At 35.6% G+C, this 26,634-nt stretch overlaps 1 pseudogene; it reads left to right on the forward strand.

Annotated features, from left to right (window-relative positions):
- The first annotated feature begins 1,146 nt into the window (after window positions 1-1,146).
- LOC107815760 (myb family transcription factor PHL11-like) lies at window positions 1,147-26,634 on the forward strand (annotated as a pseudogene).

A 26,634-nucleotide genomic window follows, 5' to 3' on the forward strand; every position in this document is an offset into this window, starting at 1 on the left:
CTCCAATTAATAACTAGACCATTACTAATGAGGACAAAACTTCCCCTTTCAGTATGAGGACATGCTATTTTGCATGCAGCAGCACTTGTGCGCATAAGGCCAACCAGTTATCATGAAGACTCCCCATTGCAGTTGGCTTTTGGTCAGGAGCCAAATATTTCCCATCTAAGAATTTTTGGTTGTGCAGTATATGTTCCAATTGCTCCACCACAACGCACAAAGATGGGTCTCCAAAGAAGGTTGGGAGTATATGTAGGTTATGAATCTCCTTCTATTATTAAATATCTGGAGCCTATGACAGGAGATTTGTTTACAGCCAGATTTGTTGATTGTAATGTTGATGAATTAGTTTTTCCAACATTAGGGGAGAAAATAAACAGGTGAAAAAAGGGATAGATTGGAACGTATTATCTTTATCTTATTTGGATCCTCGTACAAATCAATGTGAACGAGAAGTTCAAAAGATCATTTATATGCAAAATGTTGCAAATCAATTGTCAGATGCATTTACTAACCTTCCACGGGTTACTGAATCGCATATTCCAGTTGTAAATGCTCCAATTCGAGTTGATGTCTCAGCTGGATAGTATAATAATGCAAAAGCGTCTAGGCCACGCCTTAAACGTGGTAGACCAATCGGTTCCAAGGATAAGAACCCCCGAAATAGGAAAGGAGCAAATGATCAAGTTGATCATAACATAGAGGCAATTGCTAAAGAGGAGCATAAAGACATAATAATTGATAAGACCTCACAGGAGGTTCTAGTACCTGAAAATGATGAAAATGAAGAGATCTCTATGTCTCTACGGAAAAAATGTGGAACCGAAATAACGTTATTGTTGACAACAATTTTGTATATAATATTGCAGTTGAAGTAATGCAACAAGATGGGGATCTTGAGCTAAAATCTGTCGATGAATGTAGCAGAGAAGTGACTGGCCAAAATGGAAAAATGCAATTCAAGCGGAATTGGCTTCACTCGAAAAATATGAAGTTTTTGGACCAATAGTCCAAACACCTGAAGGTGTCAAGCCAGTGGGGTACAAATGAGTTTTTGTGCGAAAACAAAATGAAAAAGGTAAAATCATAAGATATAAAGCACGACTTGTGGCACAAGGGTTTTCACAAAGGCCTCGCATTGATTATATGGAGACATATTCTCCTGTGGTAGATACAATTACCTTCAGGTATTTAATAAATTTGGCAGTTCATGAAAAACTTGATATGAGGTTGATGGACGTTGTCACAACCTACTTATATGGCTCACTAGACAATGAAATTTTTATGAAAATCCTTGAAGGATTTAAAGTTCCTGAAGCACATAAAAGTTTAAGGGAAACTTGTTCAATAAACCTTCAGAAATCCTTATACGGATGGAAGCAATCAGGGAGGATGTGGTACAATCGCCTTAGCGAGTATTTCCTAACCCAAGGGTACAAAAATGACCCTATTTGCCCTTGTGTCTTTATTAAGAGGTTTGGATCTAAATTTGTCATCATAGTTGTGTATGTTGATGACTTGAATATCATTGGTACTTCTAAAGATCTTCCCAAGGCCGCAGAATGTTTAAAGAAGGAATTCGAGATGAAAGATCTCAGAAAGACAAAATTATGTCTCGATTTGCAAATTGAACATTTGGCAAATGGGATTTTTGTTCATCAATATGCCTACATAGAAAAGGTATTGAAATGGTTTTATACGGATGGAGCACATCCATTAAGTACTCCGATGGTTGTTCGATCACTTGATGTGAATAAGGATCCGTTCCGACCTCAAGAAAAGAATGAAGAGCTTCTTGGTCTTGAAGTACCATATCTTAGTGCAATTGGTGCACTAATATATCTTACTAACACTACAAGTCCTGGCATAACTTTTTCGGTTAATGTCTTAGCAAGATATAGCTCTGCTCTTACAAGGAGACACTGGAATGGGATCAAACACATATTGCGATATCTAAAAGGGACTACCGATATGGGCTTATTTTATGACAATGATTGTAATCCCGATCTTGTTGGTTATGCCGATGCTGGGTATTTATCTGACCCGCATAAGGCTCGATCTCAAACAGGTTATATGTTTACATGTGGCGACACTATCATATCTTGGCGATCGACTAAGCAATCAATCGTGGCTACTTCTTCTAATCATGCTGAAATAATTCTTATTCATGAAGCAAGTCGAGAATGCATTTGGTTGAGGTCTATAATACATCTTATCCGAGACAAATGTGGTTTGAAGTGTGACAAACTACCCACAATTTTGTATGAAGACAATGCATCATGCATAGCCCAATTGAAGGGAGTATTCATAAAAGGAGATATGACAAAGCACATTTCCCCAAAGTTATTTTTTACACATGATCTTCAAAAGAATGGTGATATAAATGTGCAACGGATTCGTTTAAGTGATAATATGATTGATTTGTTCATCAAATCTCTACCGACATCAACCTTCAAGAAACTAGTGTACAAGATTGGGATGCGAAGGCTCAAGGATGTGAATTGATACTCTCATTAGGGGGAGTTAATACGCATTGTACTCTTTTTTCCTTACAAGGTTTTGTCCCACTGGGTTTTTCTTGCAAGGTTTTTAACGAGGCAACCAAAAGGTGTATTTCTAAACATGTGTACTCTTTTTCCTTCACTAGGACACATTATGGTGGATGTCTACTCTTCTTCCATGATCTTCATCTCAAATGCTTAATGACATATTCAATGACATATTTTGTATGTTCAATGACATATTCCATGACATATTTTCTTCACTTTTTATGCCTATATAAAGGCCTTGTAATAGATAGAAAAAGACACACAATTGAAGAAGAAAATCTCTTCCTTCTCTCTTTCTCTCTATATCTCTTAACTTGTTTTTCCTTGTTCTATATTGTTATTTTTGAGCTACAATTCTTAACACGTTATCAGTTTTTATGATTAAAGAGGGAGGTTCCAAGATACTCCACAAAAACAAATTACAAACTTAATTTTGTACAGGAAAATAGTACTTAACCAAACTATTTCAACTAATTAGCTAAACATTTTCTTCTCGTCTTTTGAAATAAACTAGTCTATGGGTACGCGCATTGCGCATGTACCCTATATTGATGAGAATTATTTTTTTAAAATATATAAATAACATTCAAAACATGGTTTTAGTCACAAAAATAACATTAAGTAAAAGTTTGAGTTCTTAAAAATGATAAATATTGATCATGAAATTGACACACATAAAAAGAGTTTTATTCATTTATTCATCACCTTTTCTAATAATATTTGTTTAAGTAACAAATTAAGTTAACATATACAAAAACATTTATTAGTAATTTAAAATTAGAATATCTTATGAATATTGCTTTTGTCTTAATAACCATGTATATTTTGATTCGTTATGTAGTAATCAATAAAAATGGACAATTAAGTTGATAATTTTATCATAATATCATAATTGATTTCAAAATTATAGTTATTAGGAAAAATAATTAAATGTCAATGTTATCCTATTTGAAATTTATTTTTAAGTGTAAAAAGGTTTATTAATATTTCGTTCTGAGACTTTGTGCTTTTATAATAGTTGATATATATATTTTTTTTATTAATTAAAGAAATATAACAACATGTATTTTGCTCGCAAGAAAGAAAAAAATTGCATTCTGTCTATTTAAATGAACTTGAAAATAGCTTTTCAATTTTTTTTTAGAAAAGCTCTTAGATCTTCAAAAGTTATGTATTCTTGCTAAAACTAAAAAGTTGAATATATAGAATTTGAATATACATCAATTTCAAAAATTTAAAGTTTTTATTTTATACTCAAATATAACCTTTAGTAAGTATACTTACATATTGAGATTAGGTATACACGCAACGCGCGTACTGTGAATTTTACCAAATAATACAGACTCCTAACCAAAAAGAAAATTGTGTGTGCGGTTTAAGCAAAAAAATTTAACCAAAAAGATCTCCTAAACCTAAAAGATATTAACTACAAAATAAACAAATTTAATACTTCAACATAGGGGCGAAAATTTAGGCTAGGCCGAATTTTTTAACTATAAAATAGGTCTCCAAAACCTTAAAGCTATTAACTACTCTAACTTACGTGGGGAGTAGAACGAATAGGAAAAAATTTAGGCAAAATTTTATTAACATTCCTAGACTGTTAATAGCAGGAGAATAATTAAATAGCTATTCCTAAATTATAGGAGAATTAGTTAAATAATTATTTCTAAATATTAATGAAATACTCAAATTACTATTTTATCTAATGTGAACTCTATATTTTAAAGGGTAAAAAAAGGTGAAGTATATTTTGCTAAAGGACTTCGTGCTTTTAATATAGTATAGATATAGATTATGATTACATAATAAAAGTATATATGTGATGATTTAAACATTTATTTATGTGAAGGAACAAAAAAATTTAATTAATGAGAAAATTTTCATATATAATAATACAACAATCATTTAATTGCCAAAAATATTATTACATTAGCATAATACATGAATTTAAAATAAAAGGACATCATCAAAACTTACACAAAATGATCAATTTTGTCATGTTAGTTAGATAATTATGTATTATAGCTTAAAAGTATTTAATGTGATAGTATCTTAACGAACACTTCTTTGTGGACAATATTTTTTTGCATATGATTCTTCCTAATGCTTTGGTTGCTCTGCCTTAACCAAAACTCTTGTTGTCGATCTCAATATTCCTCTTGAAAGTGCAATACAGTTGTTCGTGCAAGAAAACATATAACGGTAAAAATAGTTCAATATTTAGAATGTTTGTCCTTGTGCTTTATTTGTTATATTTGCAAAACATAAACATACTAAAAATTATTTTCACACAAATTTAATAGGATACTCCTTAGTTTCGGAAGACGAAAGTTGAATTCAGGTATAAGAACATACAGAGAAGCACATTGACTAGTATCATAATTTTTGCATGTATGATGTTATTGTCAAAACTTCTTTATACCATCTGTGCTATTACATAAGCTATTCGGTATATTTAAATTTTTAGTAGCACGCCGAACATATTTTTTTCAAAATTAAACTATATACAATGGAAGATCAATTTTAACTAAGTCTATTATATATACGGTGACACTAACATACGTAAGAAATAATAAACTTGACAACAAACATGTACGGTAGAATGTCATTTGGTATTAAAGTATTTAAGTATTCTTCTTGGTGGTAATTATTGGTGTCATTTTCTACTGACTCAAAAATCGAAAAATATTTATTTTTATTATAAAATTTTACAATCAATCTTTTATTTAGTTGATCAACATATTCATTTATGCTAGTTGAGGCAGAAGTATAATTTTGGCAAGCTAGCTTTTACAGTCTTTGTTTTTGCCGATTTTGGAACTACTGGTAGTACTTAACAGAAATCACCTCACACACCATTAATTTTCACCAAACGATTCATTAATAAGAACTCTGGACAATTATTTCGATCGTCCTATATTTTGCCATAAGAGCTTCATCCCATATTATCAATTTTGGTTTCCTTATAAGTTTAGCACCATTATTTTTCTTTGATATATTTGTGATGGTTATTTAATCTATTTGAAGAGGTATATCAAATCTAAAGTGGGCGGCCTTACAAAAAATTATTGTTGGTACACCACTTGCTATTATTGCTAACAACGTCATGCCTGTTGATATGTTATTTGCAAATAATGCATAACATACAAATATTATTTCGATTCTGTCGGAGGCATCTACAAAGAATATTCTTGTTATACCAAAGTTGACTCTTTATAATATAGTCTTGAAAGCTTGTTCTTGATTAGGATTTAGCTTTGATTGTGCTTCCTCATTCACTTGTATAGTACTTTGATTCTTGATAATATACTAACCTTTTTACTTTGTGTTATAACACTCTTTTTATGGAATAAATGTATGTATCCTAAGATTTTTTTAACTTGAATAAGAATTTTACTCATATGATGAAAGATGAATTAAAAAAATTGAATTGGATTCTCTTTCTAAACAATTAATTAAAAGATTTAATTATTTGATTTTAACATAAAAAATAATTTATTCTATGTTGATTCAGATCTTAATATTAGCTCATCTCTTATTTTGAATATTTAATCTTAATTATAATTTTGTCCACTATAAATTTTATTTTCAAAAAGTAAAAGATTGATATGACATTTCAGTTTTAGATCTTTATGTTTGTAGAATCATTAGTAGTATTGACTCTTACCAACCATTTTTTTCCTCTTTCTCACACATTTATATTCTTAAATATTTTTTTAGTTGTTGTTTAGTAATTGGGTATTTTTCAATATTACACATAAAATTGATTAAAAAAATATTATCTGAGTATGAAAATAGTTCAAATATTATATAAAAATATATTATCGTGGGGGTATTTTTTTCCCCTCAATTTAAACTCTTTATGCAGTCCATTTAAGAAATTATTTTCTCTCACTAGCTTTCTGGTTTAACTTTCTGGGTAGCTTCATCTACGCCAGATTCATTTAGCTTCATCTTCAAAAAGATACAGTTAGGTTTAGCTTTCTGGGCTGAACACATCTACGCCGTCGATCTCATCACTCATCCATCGCAAACGCTTCGTTTGATTTCTGTTTGTTTCTCTCAATCCGCAGTATAAGGTAAGTGTATTCCATTTTATTTCAGCAAGAACACCGAGAAGTAGAGAAGCTAGAAATCCCTAATTTGTTCATCCTAGTATAAGGTAAGTGTATTCCATTTTTATTTACTGTTTCTTCATTTTCTAAGGTAGATTTCAGTTCAGATTCGTTAGGGTTTTGGGAGCTGCTCTACTTTCTAAATTTGAGGATTCCCTTCCTGCTCTTAGCCAAAAATAAATAAAACAGGAGGATTCCCTTATATTCTCGTTTTCTTCTTCTCCTTTCTTGGTACATTTTATATTATTGGGGCTATACCAGTGGTAGCGGTGATAGCTCCTTCTGGTTTTTGGGTCGTGGTATTTTCTGTGTTTTCAGGAATTCTCGGAGTATTGGAGACAAGTTGGGCGCACGAGCACTAGCAAAGGAGAGCAACCTGGGCGAGTGTCAGCAAAGGGTGGTAGGAAGTGGTGCGTGAGCGTACAACTACATCGAGTACAGCAAATCAGCCACAAGTTTTGTTATCGGGAGCTGGTACCTCCTGTTTTACCGCTTCCCTTTTGGTGTTAGCTAAATTACTGTTACTTTACTTCGCAATAGTTAAACCTTTCAACTACGATACTAGTTACCACTTGTTTCCTTCTAGTTTGATTTGTGTACGTTGTGCACTAGCGAGTCTTCTCTAGATTGTTGTAGGTGTAGTGGCTGCAGTCTAGGATGATAGAATAAGGGCATGTCCTCGGGTGGGGCAGAGTGTAGGGCTGAGGTTAGGGGGTGGGTCGGGTAGCAGGGGAGGTAGAGGGGGCAAGGGAGCCTATAGGTTGAGAATCGGGTCATGGAACATAGGTTCACTAACGAGTAAATCCATAGAGTTGGCAAAATCCTGCAGAAGAGGAAGATTAATATAGCGTGTGTCCAGGAGACTAGGTGGGTCGGATCGAGGGCGAAAAACGTGGATGGGTATAAGTTGTGGTACTCTGGTGTCCTGAGGGGTAAGAATGGAGTGGGTATCTTGGTAGATAGCCATCTTAGAGAGTCCGTTGTAGAGGTCCGGTGGGTGAATGATAGACTAATGACTATTAAGTTGGTGGTGGGTGAGGGTACTTTAAATGTCGTTAGCGCGTATGCACCGCAAGCAGGCTTGGATGAGGATATTAAGAGGCGCTTTTGGGAGGGGTTGCATGAGATTGTTCGTAGTATACCGCCTTCTGAGAGGTTATTCATAGGAGGAGATTTCAATGGTCATATTGGGTTATCTGCAGGTGGGTACACTGAGGTGCATGGCGGCTTTGGTTTCGGGGAGCGGAACGGAGGGGGCATTTCGCTGTTGGACTTTGCCAAGGCTTTCGATCTAGTCATTGCGAACTCGAGTTTTACGAAGCGGGATGAACATTTGGTTACTTACCAAAGTTCGGTGGCGAAGACTCAGATTGACTATCTCCTCCTCAGGAGATGCGACAGGAGGTTGTGCGAGGACTGCAAGGTTATCCCAGGTGAGACCCTCTCAACGCAGCATAGGCTTTTGGTGATGGACATTTGTATTAGGATAAGGAGGAAGAAGAGGTCAGTACAAGGATGCCCCAGGATTAGGTGGGGCGCCTTAACTAAGGATAAAGCTAAAGAGTTGGAAGGAAGTTTATCGGCAATGGGAGCTTGGAGAAGTAGTGGGGACGCAAACACAATATGGTCGACGACGGCGGACTGTATAAGAAAGGCGGCGAGAGAGGTGTTAGGGATATCTACGGGCCACAATGGTGTCCACAAAGGATATTGATGGTGGAATGCAGTTGTCTAAGGTAAAGTGGAAGCAAAGAAGGCGGCTTACCTGCGGTTAGTAGGGAGCATTGACGAGGAGGAGAAGAGAGAGAACAGTCAAAGGTATAAGGTAGCTAGGAAGGAGGCGAAGATGGCAGGGACAGGGGCTAAGACGACAGCTTTTGCTCGTCTGTATGAGGAACTAAGGAACAAATGTGGGGAGAAGAAGTTATTCCGACTCGCTAAGGCGAGAGAGAGGACAACTCGGGATTTGGACCAAGTGAGGTGCATAAAAGATGATGACAACAAAGTTTTGATGGGAGATAACCAAATTAAGAGGAGGTGGCAGACCTACTTTCATAAACTTCTAAGTGAAGAAGGGGATCAGGATATTATACTTGGGGAATCGAGGAATGCCGACAGTCACCATGAATTAAGTAATTGTAGGGACATTGAGAGCGATGAAGTCATGGAGGCAATGCATAAGATGAGAAGGGGTAGAGCTACCAGGCCAGACAAAATTCCGGTTGAACTGTGGAGGTGTGTGGGTAGAGCAGGCTTGGAATGGCTTACTGCATTGTTTAGTGTTATATTCAAGACTAATAGGATGACTGAAGAGTGGAGGTGGAGTACAATGGTCCCGTTGTATAAGAACAAAGGTGATGTCCAGAGCTGTAACAACTCTAGGGGCATCAAATTACTAAGTCATACCATGAAAGTTTGGGAGAGAGTGGTAGAAATGAGAGTGCGAAGGACGGTGTCTATTTCAGACAACCAGTTCGGGTTCATGCCGGGGCGATCTACCATAGAAGCTATCCACCTTATTAGGAGGATGGTGGAACAGTACAGGGATAGGAAGAAGGATCTCCACATGGTTTTTATTGATCTGGAGAAAGCGTACGATAGGATTCCTAGGGAGGTCTTATGGAACTGCTTAGAGGATAAAGGGGTCCCGGTTGACTATATTAGGGTGATTAAATACATGTATGATGGAGCTAAGACTCGGGTTAGGACAGTAGGAGGCGACTCTGAACACTTTCCAGTTATTACGGGGTTGCACCAAGGGTCGGCGCTCAGCCCATTCCTATTTGCCCTGGTGATGGATGCACTGACTCATCATATTCAAGGGGAGGTGCCATGGTGCATGCTATTCGCTGATGACATTATTCTAATTGATGAGACACGAGGCGGCGTCAACGAGAGGCTAGAGATTTGGAGACATGCTCTTGAGTCTAAAGGTTTTAAGTTGAGTAGGACGAAGACGGAATACCTCGAGTGCAAATTTGGAGTTGAGCCAACGGAAGCGGGAGTTGAAGTGAGGCTTGACTCTCAAGTCATTCCCAAGAGGGGTAGTTTCAAGTACCTTGGATCGGTTATTCAGGGGATCAGGGAGATTGACGAGGATGTCACACACCGTATAAGGGTGGGGTGGATGAAGTGGAGGTTAGCGTCGGGAGTCTTGTGTGACAAGAAAGTGCCACCGTTACTAAAAGGTAAGTTTTATAGAGCAGTGGTTAGGCCTGCAATGTTATATGGAACTGAATGTTGGCCGGCAAAGAACTCACACATCCAGAAGATGAAAGTAGCAGAGATGAGGATGTTGAGGTGGATGTGCGGGTATACAAGGATGGATAAGATTAGGAATGAAGATATTCGAGAGAAGGTGGGCGTGGCCCCCATGGAGGACAAGATGCGGGAAGTAAGACTCAGATGGTTCAGGCACATTCAGAGGAGGAGCACTGATGCACCGGTGAGGAGGTGTGAGCGGCTGTAGTGGGCACGCGGAGAGGTAGAGGGCGACCTAAGAAGTATTGGGGAGAGGTGATCAGACAGGACATGACGCAACTTAGGATTACTGAGGACATGGCCCTTGACAGGGAATTATGGAGGTCGAGCATTAAGGTTGTAGGTTAGGGGAAAGTTGTGAATATTTCTACAGCACAATAGAGTGAGACTAGCTAGTTAGGAGTTACTAAGAATGTCATTGGTCGTCTATTGATGCAGGGCTTTACCTGCTAGTTTTACTATATCAGCCATCTATTTCGTATTTCGTATTCTGTATTTCATATCTCTTATATTGCTGTTATTTTATTATGCATTTTTATGGTACTAATATATCATCTCCTGTTGCTTTTTTGAGCCGAGGGTCTCCTGGAAACAGCCTCTCTACCCTTCGGGGTAGGGGTAAGGTCTGCGTACATATTACCCTCCCCAGACCCCACTTGTGGGATTATACTGGGTCGTTGTTGTTGTTGTTGTATGTTGTATGCAGTCCATTCAATATATTTTTTGGTATTGGACATTATGGAGTGGTAATGTATTGTCAATACGGAGGATTCTTATGAAAGTGATTTTATTAAACCTTCCTACATATTTTTAATAAGAATTTAATAGATAAAATTTTATTGATTTTATAATATTAAATATTAAAAATTAGCAAAGAAGGTATCGTAGTCTAAGAAATAGGTTATTGCAGTTATGTCCTTTCCCTATGAGTTCTTCCGGTTAATATTTTACGGCTATTTTGGTATATTAATATTGTATTTATGCTTTTATAATAAAATAGGCTCTCTTTTTTCTAAATGGATTTGGACAATATAATACATTCTCAAATTAAATTAGTAATAGGACATTATAATACGTTTTCGAATTAAATTAGTAATAGAAATTTTTAAGAAGTATATCCTAAAAGTAACATGATTGCATGACTAAAGATATTTATTTGTTCAATTTTATATGAATTAGACCGCCTGAAAGTAATTATACAAATAAGATTCCTAAAGGTAATCATGTGGGATTCCTAATGTGTAGTATTATGTCCTAAAACTAATAGGATTATAAGGCTAATATCTAGAATTCCGATTATGTCATTTTTATTATAAGTTATTATGCTTAATATTATAAGGTTATTTTTGTAAACCGACATTGTATTCATGTTCTTAGTCCTAAAATTAATAGGATTATAAGGCTAATATCTAGAATTCTGATTATGTCCTTTTTATAATAAGTTATTATACTTAATGTTATAAGGTTATTTTTGTAAACTAACATTATATTCGTGCTTTTATAATAATATAGATATAGATAGATATAGATATAGATATAGATATAGATATAGATATATAGATATTAGTTTCTGATTTGGACAATATAATTAGGGGTTGTCACATATAGAAAGTTTTAAGTTTAACGTGTTCCTGGTATTAGAGGCAGGGGCGGATCTAGCGTGTAGTATACGGGTTTCCGGGAACCCAGTAACTTTTGTGTAGACTCTGTATTTTTGTTAAAAAATTTAATATCTATAAATATCTATTTGTGAACCCAGTTATTATTGTATATTAATTTGAAATTGCGACAGGAACCCATAAACTTAGAATCCTGGATCCGCCTCTGATTAGAGGCATTGATATTAGTTTGAGATTTGGACAATATAATTAGGGTTTGTCAAATATAGGAATATTTTAGTTTAACGTGTTCCTAGTATTAGGTTTAGGGATATGTTGATTGCATGTGTCCTACGGCTAATAGGATTAAAGGGCCGACGTTGGAATTCCGGTTATGGCCTTTATTTGGGAGTTATTATAATTAATATTATAAGGCTATTTTAGTAAACCGACATTGTATTCATGCTTATTAGTTTAGGATTTGGACAATATAATTAGGGCCTGTGAAACTCAAGGTGAGGACATACTTTAAGCATCTGCACTTTAGCATTGACCTCATTTCTAAGTTGTACTTACATAGTTATCAGACTAGTATTATCTAAGAACCAGTGAAGACTGCAAAAGCCTGCCAGACTCAAGGTGAAGACATACTTCATTTAAGATGTAAGATATACTTGAAAATTGAAATCAATTACATAAGGAGGAGACAAAAGACGTAATCAGCCATGACACTGTAACAATCAACTTATTTTCAATGCATGATCATGTAAATATTATATCAAGAAGTGAACAGAAATGGAAAATTCATAATCCTGAGCTACTTAAGGTAAAATTTTGGAAACGTTTGCAAAAACTATGTAAATACACTCCATTTAGGACATTGGTAGTCCCACAAAATTTTGGTTTCATTTAAGTTATAGAGAATCCGATCGAACCCTGAGTATGGTCATAGTGTTTGGCTCATTTGTTGCAAATGCTTTCTATCAAAGAAAGCAGCATACAAATTGATAATTCAACCGAAAACGCATCAGAAAAAGAAGTTAAGAATTCCCAACAAATAGAAACACATATGCATAGAAATCAATGTCATTGACAACCACATGCAACTAAAACTTATAAGGACACCGCACTATGTAAATGACACCACCCATTTACCCCCTTTATTAGATATTAGAGTAGTAAATAACCACATAATTCAAAGGACAACAACAACAACAATTGCTACTATACTTCAAGTTCAAGCTAGTTGGGATCAACAGGTCAATCATAACATGCGTAGAAAAAGGAAGAACAAAAGAAATCAATGACATTGACAAACACGTGCGTGCAACTAAAACTTGTAATAGACAATATCTCACAATGTAAAAGTTACTCCCTCTCGCCTATTTCCTTTTTGATTCGTTCCAAAAAGAATGATCCATTTCTAAATTTGGTAATAATTTATCTTAAACTTACAATTCTACCCTTAATGAAAAACTTTTATAACCATACAAATACTCTTGCCCCTTTTTGATTGGTTTAGAATCACAATTTCAAAAGTCTTCATTTATTCTTAAACTCCGTGCCCCATCTTACATAAATTGGAACGGAGGGAGTATAACTTTTATTACCCACAAAATTTTAAAAACAAATACTCCACTACTGCAGTTCAACCCCAAGCTAGTTAATTGGGATCAATATATCAATCACATCACTATTCATTCCGCGCTATATGAGCTTATTTCATTCTAATAATAACACAAATTAAATGCAAAGAGAGAGAGAGGTGAGACCGACTATCAGGTGTTATTTTCCTGCCTGTATTTGTATGTAATGATTCTGGAAATTAGAACGTTAGCTTATAAACGTAAATATAAATAAAATAGAAATTAATTCGAGCTCACTGAATTCACAGTGTTTCCTTAAGGAATTTAATCCCCTCCTAGTACTCAAGGTTATAGATTATTTCCTCCCAGGATTACACTGGTGCAGCGGTACTTCAAACCCCAGTGTTTCAGCGAACACAAAGTTCGGCAGCAAATCACACTTATGTATGCTTTGTTTGTAGTTAAAAACAATGCAGAATAAGGAGGACAACTCAGAAGTCGAATGGAAATTCTCAGAGGAAGGAATGCAAAGTATAGCCAATGTTGAATTCTTACTGAAGAGAATATCAGATTGCAATTCGTTTTTCTAGTGTATACGCAGTGTATACAGAGTGTATATCCAGTATATACAGAGTGTATATTAAGTGTATACAGAGTGTTTCGAGTGTTTTTTCCGATGTGTTCTTCTTTATCTCCAACTTATGCTCAATTTATAGCAGTTATTTGAGAGAAATCCGTCTCCTTCATGGTGCAACAAGCACTAGGCTATCATGGAGGAAGCACTTACATGGTGGAATGTACACTTGCTTGGTGGGAGGAGCACTTGCACCATTGTGGGAGGTGCACTAGGCTGCTTATTGCTTAGTGTTGCAACACAATACACGGATTGGAAAACATCCGTTACAAACACGGATTATATAACGTTAATATTCACTATTAACAAATAAATTTGGTCCAAAAAATTAATCAATCGATCGATCATTTGACCAAATCCGAATCCAAATCCAAATCCAAATCCCATTTCCCATTCACTCTAATTTTAAGACTATTTCATCTTAAACAAAAACTCAACAATCCCCCACATGAATGGGGAATGGCTATATCACGGAAGTATGCATGAAAAACTTGTGTGATTTGCAAGCAAGGATTAATTGCATCTGGATAAGTAGGTTTCCCTTTGAACTTTCCGTAGTGAACTTATGTCGGATATACTCGGTCAATCGGTAGATTTGATATCTTTGAACCGTCGAACTTTAGTGTATACCTAGACAACCATAAGTCACACAATCAATCCCTTAACCGTCTTTGGTTCTCATTGTTGTGTTCGTTTCAGCCATGAACACTGCCTGGTTTCATAAGTGCGTAGAGAATTAGCCTTGCAAAATTCTCCTTGAAGCGGCTAACACTTCACACTTACATAGGTGATTCCTAAACGTGTCATCCCGTAGATACACTATTTGATATACCCTGTATCAAATTTAGAAATCATTAAAAAGCCTTAATGCTTTATCCTTGGTACTGAACATTGTCTCATCACGAGAATGGACTAAAAAAATTTTGTTGACAATGTTGAACCGTCATTAATGACTTTGTTTGATCTCCTTGAACCTAGATCTTGGGATCTCCAGTCTTCTAGGTAGAGTTACCGCCACAATGACTTGTTCTCGGCCATAGTCCTATTCCCCTCGATGATTTCTCAACTACCTCTCTAGTTAGGCCTTTTGTAAGTGGATCCGACACATTATCACTTGACTTTACATAGTCAATCGTGATAATTCCTCTAGAGAGAAGTTGTCTAACGGTTTTATGTCTTCGTCGTATATGACGAGATTTACCATTATACATAACGCTCTCAGCCCTTCCAATTGCCGCTTGGCTATCACAGTGTATGCATATTGGTGCCAATGGTTTGGGCCAAAATGGAATGTCTTCCAAGAAATTCTGGAGCCATTCAGCTTCTTCTTCACCGGCTTTATCTAAGGCTATGAACTCAGCCTCCATTGTAGAGCGGGCAATACATGTTTGTTTGGACGACTTTCAAGATACCGCTCCTCCACCAATAGTGAATACATATCCACTTGTGGACTTCGAATCAATTGAACCGGTGATCCAATTTGCATCACAATATCATTCAATCGCCGCAGGATATTTACTGTAGTGCAAATCAAAGTTTTGGGTATGTTCTAAATATCCCAAAACTCGTTTCATTGTCATCCAGTGAGATTGGCCTGGATTGCTCGTGTATCGACTTAGTTTACTTATAGCACAAGCTATATCTGGTCGTGTACAATTCATGATGTACATTAAGCATCCCAACACACAAGCATAATCCAATTGTGACGTGCAAGATTCACGTCAATTGGAGTCTTTGCAACTTTAAAGCCTAAGTGCTTGAATTTTTCAAGTACTGTCTTAATATAATGAGATTGTGACAATGCCAGACCTTGAGGAGTCTTTTGGATCTTAATCCCCAGAATTAAATCCGCAATTCCCAAGTCCTTCATATCAAACTTGCTAGTTAGCATACGCTTAGTAGCATTTATGTTGGCAATGTTATTACTCATTATCAGCATATCATCCACATATAGGCAAACAATGACTATGTGATTTGGAACATTTTTAATGTACACACATTTATCGCATTCATTTATCTTAAAACCATTTGACAACATTGTTTGGTCAAATTTCGCATGCCATTGTTTGGGTGCTTGTTTTAGTCCGTAAAGGGACTTAACAAGTCTACATACCTTATTTTCTTTACCTGGAACCACAAACCCTTCAGGTTGTTCCATGTAAATTTCTTCCTCCAACTCTCCATTTAAGAAGGTCGTTTTAACATTCATTTGATGAATTTCAAGACCATACACTGCAGCTAATGCTACTAACATCCGTATGGACGTAATCCTTGTAACTGGGGAGTATGTATCAAAGTAGTCAAGACCTTCTTGTTGTCTATACCCTTTGACAACAAGTCTTGCCTTAAATTTATCAATAGTGCCATCATCTTTCATTTTTCTCTTAAAAATCCATTTAGAACCCAAAGGTTTATTTCCAGGAGGAAGATCAACCAATCCCCATGTATGGTTGTTCAATATTTCACTATTGACTGCCTCTTTCCAGACCAATGAATCCGAAGAAGACATAGCTTCTTTAAATGTTCGAGACTCATTTTCCAATAAGAAAGTCAAAAAATCTGGTCCAAACGAAGTAGACGTTCTTTGACGTTTACTATGTCTTGGATCCCCCTGATTAAATGTACTTTCTTTTGTTTCTTCCCGAGGTCATTTAGATCCTTCACCAATCGACTCACATTCCTTTTTATACGGATATATATTTTTAAAGAACTCAGCATTATCTGATTCTATAACCGTATTATTATGAATGTCGGGATTTTCTGATTTATGAACCAAAAATCGATATGCTTTACTATTAGTCGCATATCCTATGAAAACACAATCAACGGTTTTCGGTCCTATCTTTACCCTTTTGGGTTTAGGAACTTGCACTTTTGCCAAACACCCCCACACTTTAAAATAATTCAAGTTGGGCTTCCTTCCTTTTCATTTTTCATATGGAATGGATTGTGTTTTGCTATGGGGCACTCGATTTAATATTCGATTAGCCGTAAGAATGGCTTCCCCCACAAGTTCTGTGGCAAACCAGAACTTATCAACAATGCGTTCATCATCTCCTTTAATGAACGATTCTTTCTTTTCCCAATCCCATTGGATTGGGGCGTGTAAGGGGCTGTTGTTTGATGATTAATTCCATATTCTAAACATTGCTCAAAAGGAGATTAATATTCACCACCCCTATCACTTCTTATCATTTTGATTTTCTTGTTAAGTTGCGTTTCAACTTCATTTTTGTATTGCTTGAATGCGTCTATTGCTTCATCTTTACTATTAAGTAAGTAAACATAGCAATATCGAGTACTATCGTCAATAAAAGTTATGAAATACTTCTTTCCACCGCGAGATGGTATTGACTTCATGTCACAAATATCTGTGTGAATTAAGTCTAAAGGATTTGAATTCCTTTCAACCGACTTATAAGAATGTTTAACATACTTAGATTCCACACATATTTGACATTTTGATTTTTCGCATTCAAACTTAGGCAATACTTCCAAGTTAATCATTTTTCGCAAGGTTTTATAATTGACATGACCCAAACGTACATGCCATAAATCATTTGACTCAAGTAAGTAAGAAGAAGCTGAAGTTTTATTATTAGTTTCAACAACTATTACATTCAGCTTGAAAAGGCCCTCAGTAAGGTAACCTTTTCCTACAAACATTTCATTCTTACTAATCACTACCTTGTCAGATACAAAAACGCACTTGAAACCGTGCTTTACAAGAAGTCCAGTAGAGACTAAGTTCTTCCTAATCTCATGAAGGACGTTGTTCAAAGTCATGACCTTGCCAGAAGTCATCTTGAGAAATATCTTACCGTATCCTTCAATTTTTGTTGTAGCAGCATTTCCCATAGAGAGCGTCTCTTCGGGTCCAGCAGAAGCATATGTAGAAAATGCTTCCCTCACAGCACAAACATGGCGAGTGGCTCCAGAATCAATCCACCACTCCTTTGGGTTTCCTACTAGGTTGCATTCAGAAAGCATGACGCACAAGTCATCAACATCATCATGCTTTTCTACCATGTTTGCTTGACCCCTTTGCTTGTCTTTCTTCCGAGCACGACACTCCGTAGATTTGTGTCCGGTTTTCCCACAGTTGTAGCAGTTTCCACTGAACCGCTTCTTGCTTGGGTTGTATTTCGGACCAGAAGCCTTCTTTCTCCTTTTGTTATCTTCAACAATATTTGCTCCCATTATTGTTGAATTTCCACGGCCTCTCCTTTCAGCAGCTTTATTGTCCTCTTCGATTCTCAATCGAACAATGAGATCTTCAAGGGACATCTCCTTTCGTTTGTGTTTCAAATAATTTTTAAAGTCCTTCCACAATGGAGGCAACTTCTCAATTATTGTTGCTACTTGGAATGCCTCATTGATGACAAGACCTTCAATGGAAATTCCGTTAGTAAAATTACTAAAAATTTTACTTTCAACATTAGCATTTATTTGACATATACCTTCAGCAAGTAGATCATGAATAATCACTTATAACTCCTGGACTTGGGTAATAACAGACTTGCTATCTACCATTTTGTAGTCCAAAAATTTTGCAGCGACGAATTTCTTCATCCCGGCATCTTCAGTTTTGTATTTCTTTTCAAGCGCATTCCACAATTCTTTTGACGTCTCCACGCCACTGTATACATTATACAGATTATCCTCCAGTCCGCTAAGAATATAATTCCTGCACAAGAAGTCAGAATGCTTCCACGCCTCAATCACGAGAAAGCTATCATTCTCTGGAGTTTCATCTGGAAGATCAGGAACATCTTCCTTGATGAACTTCTGTAGACATAACGTAGTCAAGTAGAAGAACATCTTTTGCTGCCAGCGCTTGAAATTCATCCCGGAAAATTTTCCGGGTTTCTCTGCCGGTGCCAACGCCGGAGTTCGACTTGTCGATGCGTTGGCAGTCATCATCGGAACAGCTTGATTTCCGTCATTCGCCATTTTTACTGAAAAAATGACACAAACAAACGTTTAATAAACATTTAAAACTGGAGTGAAAAATCACGTAGATTTTAATCTCCAACAAAACGCCACGAAGGCTTTACTCTCCAAATGGGAGTACACAAAACCACAAAGGTTTTAAGTTTCCAGAATAATAAAAGTAACACAAATACATAAATTAAAATTATTAAATTCCTTAAGCTTGTTATTTTCCTGCCTGAATATATGTAATGATTCTGATGAAAATTAGAACGTTAGCTTATAAACGTAAATATAAATAAAACAGAAATTAATTCGAGCCCACTGAATTCACAGTGTTTCCTTAAGGAATTTAATCCCCTCCTAGTACCCAAGGTTATAGATTATTTCCTCCCTGGATAGAACGAATTACACACTGGTGTAGCGGTACTTCAAACCCCAGTGTTTCAGCGAACACAAAGTTCGACAGCAAATCACACTTATGGATGCTTTGTTTATAGTTAAAAACAATGCAGAATAAGGAGGACAACTCAGAAGTCGAATGGAAATTCTGAGAGGAAGGAATGCAAAGTATAGCCAATGTTGAATTCTTACTGAAGAGAATATCAGATTGCAATTCGTTTTTCCAGTGTATACGCAGTGTATACAAAGTGTATATCCAGTATATACAGAGTATATATCCAGTGTATACAGAGTGTATATTAAGTGTATACAGAGTGTTTCGAGTGTTTTTTCCGATGTGTTCTTCTTTCTCTCCAACTTATGCTCTATTTATAGCAGTTATTTGAGAGAAATCCGCCCCCTCCATGGTGCAACAAGCACTAGGCTATCATGGAGGAAGCACTTACATGGTGGAATGTACACTTGCTTGGTAGGAGGAGCACTTGCACCATTGTGGGAGGCGCACTAGACTGCTTATTGCTTAGTGTTGTAACACAATACACAGATTGGAAAACATCCGTTACAAACACGGATTATATCACATTAATATTCATTATTAACAAATAAATTTGGTCCAAAAAATTAATCAATCGATCGATCATTTGACCAAATCCGAATCCAAATCCAAATCCAAATCCAAATCCCATTTCCCATTCACTCTAATTTTAAGACTATTTCATCTTAAACAAAAACTCAAACATAGGTCCACCAAGCTTAGTGACGGCATCAACAAAACGATCATGAAGATCAGGAGTCCACCTTAATCTTGGCTTTGTGTCCCTCGTCATCACCACCCCACCATTTTCATACCCATACCCCCTCTCCCCTCCTCCTCCTCCTTCACCACTATACATCCTATCCATATATATTATATAATGTATTCCACCAATCCCTCAAACAAATACTCCTCCACAAGTGAGTAAAAATTACTTAAGCACCTACAAGCCTTTTTTAATACGAAAGGACCCAAGAAAGTTACTTATCAAGTACAAAAACAGTTCTTAAAATTTCCCAAGAGGAAGCAAATGATCAGACATAATGCAAACATTTTTGGTGATAAGGAGAGAGTCAAAATGGAGTTTTCTTTTGCAGAAGAAGTCTTTTCTTTTGAAATGGGTGTATAATAAATCCGTACATGGAGACGTGATAAAATTTAAACTTGCAGGAAAAGGGAATCTATTTTGATAAAATAAAAACAACACGGAGAGGAAAGATCGGCGACGAATCTGAAGCAAACATATGCGCGCCGAAAACACATGTATTTTTTAAAGAGGATGTAGGAGATCGATTCTGTGTTGCGCAGGTGTACGAATTACTCAACAGTCACTAACGGTGATGGACAAAATAGGAAGCTTGGAAGTGGGCCCGGTTATGACAAGTCACTGACACGTAAGCGTCGAATATTCGCCGACGAATGAGGAAAAGGGAATATTCGTACATTCACGTGCCACGTCCTCCCAAATACAACCAATAGGTCATTTTGATGCGGATGTGTCGATGTATCTATCTATATCTATATGTATACTCATATCTATATCTATATTATTATAAAAGAATAAATACAATATCGGTTTACAAAAATAATCTTATAATATTAAGTATAATAACTCATAATAAAAGGATATAACCGAAATTCTAGATAATTAGCCTTATAATCATATGAGTTTTAGGAAATAATACTACATGTTAGGAATCCTATTAGTATAATTACTCTGGTGCTGTCTAACTCATATAAAATTGAACAAGTAAATATCTTTAGTCATATAATCCTATTACTTTTAGGATATACTTCTTAAAAATTCATATTGTCAATTTATTTTGAAAACGTATTATAATGTCCTTTTACTAATTTAATTTGAGAATTATTATATTGTCCAAATCCATTTAGAAAATGAGAGCTTATATTATTATAAAATCATAAATACAATATTAATATATCACAATAGCCCTAAAATATTAAACGGAAGAACTCATAGGGAAAGGACATAACTGCAATAACCTATTTTTGGACTACAATATCTTCTATGCTAATTTTTAATATTTAAAATTTTAAATTAATAAAATTTTATCTATTAAATTCTCATTAAAAATATGTAGGAAGGTTTAATAAAATCAATTTCATAAGAATCCTTTGTATTAGCAATACATTACCATTACATAATTTCCAATACGAAGAAAAAATAAAAGTAATATTAAATGGACTGCATAAAGAGTTGAAATTGAAAATAAAAAATGCCCCCACGATAATATATCTATATTTTGTATTTGAACTATTTTTCTACTCAAATAATATTTTTAATCAATTTTTCGTGTAATATTATACCCAATTATTAAACAACAACTAAGAAAATATTTAAGAATATAAATGTGCGAGAAAGAAAAAAAATGGTTGGTAAGAATCAATACCACTAATTCTACAAACATAAAGATCTAAAAGTGAAATGTTATATCAATATTTTACTCTTTGAAAATAAAAGTTATGGTGGATAAAATTATAATTAATATTAAATATTTAAAACAAGAGATAAACTAATATTAAGATTTGAATCAACTTAGAATAAATTATTTTTTATGTTAAGACCAATAATTAAATCTTTTAATTAATTATTTAGCAAAAGAATCCAATTCAATTATTTTTTAAATTCATCATATGAGTAAAATTCTTATTCAAGTTAAAAAAAATCTCAAGGTGTATAAATTTATTCCATATAAAGAGCGTTAGAACACAAAGTAAAAAGGTTAGTATATTATTAAGAATCAAAATGTTATACAAGTGTCTGAGGAAGCACAATCAAAGCTAAATCCTAAACAAGAACAAGTTTTCAAGACTATATTATAAAGAGATGACTCTAGAATCGAAATATAATATTTTAATATCATGAATTGCTTGCAAAAATCATATAAAGAGACATGACACTATTAGCAGTAATAGCAAGTGGTGTACCAACAACAATTTTATTGTGAGGCTACCCACTTTAGATTTGATATACCTCTTCAAACAACTTAAATAACCATCACAAATATATCAAAGCAAAGCAATGGCGCTAAATTTATAAGGAAAGCAAAATCGATAATATGGGATGAAACACTTATAGCTAAGTGTCAAACGATCGAAATAATTGCCAGGAGTTCTAGAGATATATTGGATATTAATGAACCATTTGGTGAAAAATTAATGGTTTGGGAGGTGATTTCTGTCAAGTAATACCAGTAGTTCCAAAATCAACAAAAGCTGAGACTGTAAAAGCTAGCTTGCCAAAATTATACTTTTGGCCTCAAACGAAAAAGATTCAACTGACAAGAAATATAAAGTAAGAACAGATCCAGTATTTACTGTCTTCTTGCTTCGTGTCGGAAACGAAGAAGAGCATCCAATAAAATATGATTTGGTTCTTCCTGAACACTTGGTTATCAATCTCAATGGTAATAGTAGTGCATTTAATAAGAGAAATATTTTTATCATTAGATTTTGTGCAAATCGCATGATAGAATTAAAAAGATACCTTAACTAGCACAAATGAATATGTTGATCAACTAAATAAAAGGTTGGTTGAAAATTTTTATAGTAAAAATAAAATATCTTTCAATATTTGACTCAGTAGAAAATGATACCAATAATTACTACCAAGAAGAATATTTAAATACTTTAATACCAAATGAACTTCTATCATACATGTTTGTTGTCCAGTTTCTCATTTCTTACGTATGTTAATGTCACCGTATATATATACTAAGTTAAAATTGATCTTCCATTGTATATAGGTTAATTTTGAAGAAAGAATATGCCCGTCATGCTACTGAAAAAACTTAGATATGCTGAATAGATTTGTCACGACTCGGATTCCCACCCTCGGGAGTCGTGATGATGCCTACTAATACAAGCTAGGCAAGCCAATTAATTGCACAATTTACCTTTTTACCCATTTCATATTCATTAACAATTTCGAAATAATAACATTTAAACAGCAGAATTTAATATAAGCGGAAGAAAGAAACAATAAGCTATCTGGACATGAATATCTAATACAACTGTTTGAGTCTCGACTATCCAGAACTGGTGTCACCGTTTTACAGACGGTCTAAGAATACTACAAATAAAGGGTCTGGAAGAAATAAATACAATACTATCTCTAGAAATGCATGAAAGAAACATGAATAGTAGATAGACAGAGACGCCAAGGCCTGCGGACTACCTCAGATCGCTTGATGATCAAGAATCAGCAATCTCACTGTGGTCCGAAGTCCACAACACTGGGGTCTGCACAAAAGAGTGCAGAGTATAGTATCAGCACAACCGACCCCATGTGCTGGTAAGTGCCTAGCCTAACTTCGGCGAAGTAGTGACGAGGCTAGGATCAGACTACCAAATAAACCTGTGCAGTTCAAATATATACAGCGGAAAAGAAATACGGAAATAAACAAGTAAAGATGAAAGGGGGAAACATGCTTCGGGGAATAACAGGTAAAAATAGAATATTAAGAGAACTATAAAGGAATCAAAATCCAACCACTAACAAGAATAGGGAAAACAAAGGCAGATTTCACTTTCTTTTCACATCTTGTTGCAGGCGTGCAACTCGATCCCATTTCCTGTATCTCGTGGCAAGCGTGCCACCCGCTCCCATTTTATTATATCTCGTGGTAGGCGTATCACCCTCTCCCATTTCATCATATCTTGTGGTAGGCGTACCACCCGCTCCCATTTCATCATATCTTGTGGTAGGCGTACCACCCGCTCCCATTTCATCATATCTTTGTTACGATGTGCAACCCGATCTATATATAATATTGTTGCGGCGTGCAACCCGATCCATATATAATATTGTTGCGGCGTGCAACCCGATTCATATATAATATTTACAATTATAACGAGAGTCCCGACAAGGGATCAATAAGGTCTACACTATCCCGGCAAGGGATTCGACAACATAAGTAAATACGTCCCGACAAGGGAGAAGCAGCTATAACCAAACTTGTTACGATATCTAACCACCTCAGCTATAACCAACCTCATTCCGACACCTAACTACCTCAGCTATAACCAAACTTGTTCCAACACCTAATTACCTCCGTTATAACCAAACTTGTTACAACACTTAATTACCTCCGCTATAACCAAACTTGTTATTATAAAAGTATGAATACAATGTCGGTTTACTAAAATAACCTTATAATATTAATTATAATAACTCCCAAGGAAAGGCCATAACCGAAATTCCAACGTCGACCCTCTAATCCTATTAGCCGTGGGACACATACAATCCACATGTCCCTAAACCTAATACCAGGAACACGTTAAACTAAAATATTCCTATATTTGACAACCCCTAATTATATTGTCCAAATCCCAAACTAATACCAATGCCTCTAATACCAGGAACACGTTAAACTTAAAACTTTCTATATGTGACAACGATAGAATTTCGCGCTTGTGCTAGTGAATTATCAATATTTTGCATTTGCGGTTTCAATTTTTGAGTCTGCAACATGATTTGATAAAAGGCTAGGAATTGCAGAAGCAACTCCCAAATCAGTACTAAGATTAATGGGCTTGAAGGGCTTGACACTATACCATTTGAACTTTGAAGAGTCATTTGCAGGTAGGATTCAGGCTTCTGCATCTCTATTCATCAATTGTTTTGCCCCATCGAAAACACATTAGGAAGTTTTGTCCCTTTTGATTGTGCAGAAATATAGACTTGGACAGCAGGCCAAGAAACAAAATGCAGCAGAGCAGAACAGAGAGAATATTGGTAAGTTCTGGACGATTTTGAAAACTCAGTTGAAAGCTCCTTTCACAAATTCATATTTGCTGGCCAGATTTGTAGTGCTTGACAATTGTATAAAGTGCTATATTTAACATTTAAATGGCCTAACAAAGGCTGGAAATAGTATATTTTGTACTGCTTCTTCTATAGGTGTTAACTAGAGGTTTAACATGATCCTTTTCTTGTATTGAGATTTTCTCTTTCATTCCAGTCTCTAAGGAAAAAATCCTCATGAATGCCTTATGTATTTCAATGTGCCAGGGGAGTCCTGCGGACAATTCAGTTTGCATTCCTCAGGACCGAGTAGCACATCATCAAGCATGAACAGTATGCAAGGGTAGGTGCATGGAATATGGCTGTTGGTTATACTAGGCTTTGCACTTATCTAAAATCTCTCCGTGAGACTAACTTAATTGCTCGCCTCTCTAGATATTTCAATGAGAGCGATAATATTTTCAAACTTCAGTAGTTTGTAGATTTATAAGTGAACTGCATTTTGTCAGTTGAACTTAAAAAATAGGTTCAACTGCAGTTGCCTACATTGGTAATTTAAAACACAATTTATTTGATTTAAAAGAAACCATAGTCTTGCTAACAGATGCTTATATCTGAACAGAGAAGTTCTAATCAGCCAGGCACTGATGTGTCAGATTGAAGTCCAGAAAAGATTACATGAGCAGCTTGAGGTATGCATTTGACCTTTTCTCTAGCAGTATTTCTAATCCTAACGAGCAAAAACCATGCCCTGTAGCTTCAACTGCTAGAAGCATGATTTGTGAAGTTCTTTTTTTTTTTTTCTTTTTCCCTTACACCACCCTATCATTCAACTTTAGTTTTTCTGATATCATACTTATAAGGAAGGGAGGCCTTGGCGTTTGATACCGTGTGACCAGGAGGTCACGGGATCAAACCGTGGAAACAGCCTTTTGTAGAAATGCAAGGTACGGCTGCATGCGATAGCCCTCATAGTCCGGCCCTTCCATAGACCACGAAGTATATTGGGAGTTCGACTTTTTTTTAATATTTATTAGACCTTTGTTTACTTAGTTTCTAGGGAAATTCTCCATTTGGTTATGTCTTAACCTTATTGTAATGACCTAAATATTGTTTGCTCTAAAGGTTCAACAAAAATTACAAATGAGAATAGAGGCACAGGGCAAGTACTTGCAAGCAATAATGGATAAAGCTCAGAAGAGTCTGTCCACTGATATGAACTCTCCTAGTGCTGTAGAAGCAAGCTCAGCTTACAAATTTCAATTTAGCTCTGTCAAATTTAATGGATTGCATGCATGGAGACAACCGCGATGAAACTGTTGCGGGTAAAAGGACACAGGATGATACTAATAAAGCTCTACCAACGTCAACATACTTAAGGGAGGAGGAACAAAAGAACAATATGAATATCAAGCTTGAAGAAGCTTCCCTTAGCTTTGATCTGAACTCCAGAAGTAGCTGTGACTTTATTGGCATGAATTCAGCTGCATTGGAAGCCAAACCACTTTCAAATGGAAGATTGGAAATATAATGTCTTAGTTTTTTCTAATCATACAAGGTCAAGAGTTCTGTATTAGGCTGCCGGTGCGCTAAGCTCCCGCTATGAGCGGGGTCCAAGGAAGAGCCGGATCACAATGGTATTATATTTTACTCAAAAAAGTCCTAGTAAGAAGAGTATAACTTGTTACATTAAGCTCCTGTTCAAGATATATTGTCATTTGTCTATGTAATTAGTGATTTCATTTGTAGTAAG

The sequence above is a fragment of the Nicotiana tabacum genome, chromosome 1 (genome assembly GCF_000715075.1).
Source record: "Nicotiana tabacum cultivar K326 chromosome 1, ASM71507v2, whole genome shotgun sequence".
Classification (NCBI taxonomy): domain Eukaryota; kingdom Viridiplantae; phylum Streptophyta; class Magnoliopsida; order Solanales; family Solanaceae; genus Nicotiana; species Nicotiana tabacum.